Source organism: Buceros rhinoceros, unplaced genomic scaffold (genome assembly GCF_000710305.1).
Source record: "Buceros rhinoceros silvestris isolate BGI_N320 unplaced genomic scaffold, ASM71030v1 scaffold33268, whole genome shotgun sequence".
Lineage (NCBI taxonomy): Eukaryota > Metazoa > Chordata > Aves > Bucerotiformes > Bucerotidae > Buceros > Buceros rhinoceros.
The window spans coordinates 1-2734 of NW_010425792.1; positions in this window are offsets into that span (position 1 = coordinate 1).

A 2734-nucleotide genomic window follows, 5' to 3' on the forward strand; every position below is an offset into this window, starting at 1 on the left:
TGCTGCCTGGCTACCACACTCCCCCGCTGGAACAGAGGGTGGGGAGCAAATCAAAATAACAGAATAATTAATGACCCAAGGCGCTGAAACACAGCAGAAAGCCAAGCTGCTCTGGCCGGTCCAGGAGGCGCTTCCTGGCAGTGGGGAGGTCGCTCTCGGGAGCAGTTGTGCAGGAGGGTATTTTGGGGGAACGGCAGGCAAACACAAAACAAAGAAGTGATGGTGAGGGAAGGGCTCCCCCACGCCAAAGTGCTGCTGTGCAGGCTGATGCTGGCAGTCATCCCTTCAGACCCCAGACCCTCCCATCAGGGTTGGCCCTGGATAAAGCTGGGGAGGTGGGTCTGTTACGGGGCAGCGTTGCAGAATACAGCCACAGCTCCTGCCATGAGCCAAGCGCAAGGCCAGGTCAGATGGGACTTTGAGCAACCTGGTCAAGAGGAGGGTGTCCCTGCCCATGGCAGGGAGTTGGAATTAGGTGGTCTTTAAGGTCCTTTCCAACCTAAACCATTCTATGATTCTATGACTAATATATTCCCACATCCCCAGGGCTCTTCCCACCACCAGCTCCCAGCTCTGACGCTGCCATGAGGTTCCTGGCCACCGCGGAGCCAAGCAGCATCCTGGGGTGGCCTGTCAGGTAAAGCCTCTCCCAGAGCAGGGAGGTGGGGCAGGTCAGCCTATCACTCAATACATTTCAGCTGGAAAAAAACCCTCTGTTTATTTATTGAAATCCCCTGACTCCAGGGGCAGGTGTCCTGCACCCTTGAGGCTGAGGAGAGTGGCTGGGGCTGTGTGGGGCCGTGGTCTCCCATCACCTCAGCCACAACTCGCCCCAGTTCCCTGCTGTCCATCAGAATTAGCCAGCCCGTTTGAGCGGGTTTACGATAATCATCAAATAACTGGTTCTTTGACAGCACGTCAGGCTGAGGAGACTAACTGAGCCCTCGTTTGCTGATTGCTAATTAACTTAACATTCCTAATCCCTCATTAGCAACTATGAAGTAAGCTCTGAAATATGAGGTCAGCCCTAATCAGTGTTTAAAATATAAAGCCCACTGGCACGTGATGGAGGTGGAGGAGAGGGGCAGCTGCAGGCCAGCCTTGAGGGCTTCCACAGGGCAGAGACAGATGTGAAGGGTGAAACCCCACGGGGCCATGGACACCTGCACATCACCCCAAATTTCAGCCCTCCCACAGTCGGTGCACACCTCGGCTGCACGCCAGGCACAGGGGGTGGCATTTGAGGTGACAGCACATGAGATGCCCCAGCTCCCTCTCAAGCCTCCCCCTGTTCTTTGCTGTGCCTGGCTGGGTGTCTGGCTGGGGCTTGCAGCATCCCTCCGCCTCACCTAAACTTCTCACGTTGTCCCCTGCAACCAGCCCTTCCCAGAGGGGCCATCCTGCAGGCAGAGACCCTCATGTCCCCAAGGACAGGCAGCAGGAAGGGTGGAGGAGATAAATAAACACTCACAGCAATTTGCACCATGTCCCTGCTCCGGGGCTCTCCGGAGGGGAGGGAGGCAGTGGGTTTTAGTGGAGTTTTAGGGTGGATTTTAACCCTGGTGAGCTGAACGAGTCCAAGTGGGGACAACAAGTCCCAGGGTGACGCATGTAACATCCCTGGGACAAATTTCAGGCAAAAGTACCTGCAGGCGAGGCTCCACCTGGCCCCGCTGCCCACTGTCAGAGGGACCGTGAGCCAGCAGCTGCTGGGGATGCTCCCAGCACTGTCCCCACCAGCTCTCCCCCAGCCCCGCAGGGTTTGGGCAGGGTCTCTGTGCCGTGTCGCTGTGGTTTGGTCCCACTGCCCAGCCTCAGCCTTCTGCCCGCAGAGTCAGTGGAGGTGCCAATCTCCTGCACATGTCCCTAAAGCCTCTTTCTGCTCCTGGCTCTTGCTGTGCCATTTCTTGGAGGGGGTGGCTGGGCAGCACCCTGCGACTTGCACCCCCCGCACCAAGGTGGCTACAGTTCACCCCTGCATGTCCCCCACAATGAGGGGTGATGCTGCCCCTCAGCACCAGGGGAAACCCAGCCCCCAGTCTGCAAAGCTGGTAGGGTCGGGGGGCCTAGAGCTGCTGCTGCTGTTGGGGGCAGACCCAGAGGGCCAGGCAGCATCTGCAAGGGGACAGGGACAGCCCCATGGCTGCAGGACATGGGTGGCTGCCAACCCCACCGTGCCAGACAAAGCCAGAGGAGAGAAGTCCCCAGGAACGGGTAGGGGAGCAATGCCCTAGGAGAGTCTGGTTGTGCCAGTATTGCCCCAGTTCAAAGCATAATGCCTTGGAGTTGTTCTTTAATGCGCACAAAGGCAGAACAAACTCCTCCTCTTGCACTGCTGACAGTTATCATTGGGCATCACCTGCCCAGTAACAGTTTTCCAGGTCCAGGCTCTCTCCAAACCCACTGGGAATCAGCACGTTGCAACCCGGCTCCCCTTAGCTGCACCCATCACCTGGGCTGGGGTCTGACATGGCTCTCCTGGCGGCCTGGCTGTAGGCAACCAGCCTGGCCTGGGCTGGTCTCACCTAAACCCAGGGGAGGTCAGAGCCACGTGCTCACAGGAGCATCACGCAGGTCACCAGGACAGCACAAACCCTCCAGGCCCTTTCCCCCACCAAGGGCAGCCCCCCACTCACAAGGCAGCCCAGCCCTCCCGCACCGCACACCATTTATTTATGACTATTAAGAGACCCCAAAGAACAGGGAAAAGGCTTGCAGAGGTGCCCCCCCCAAT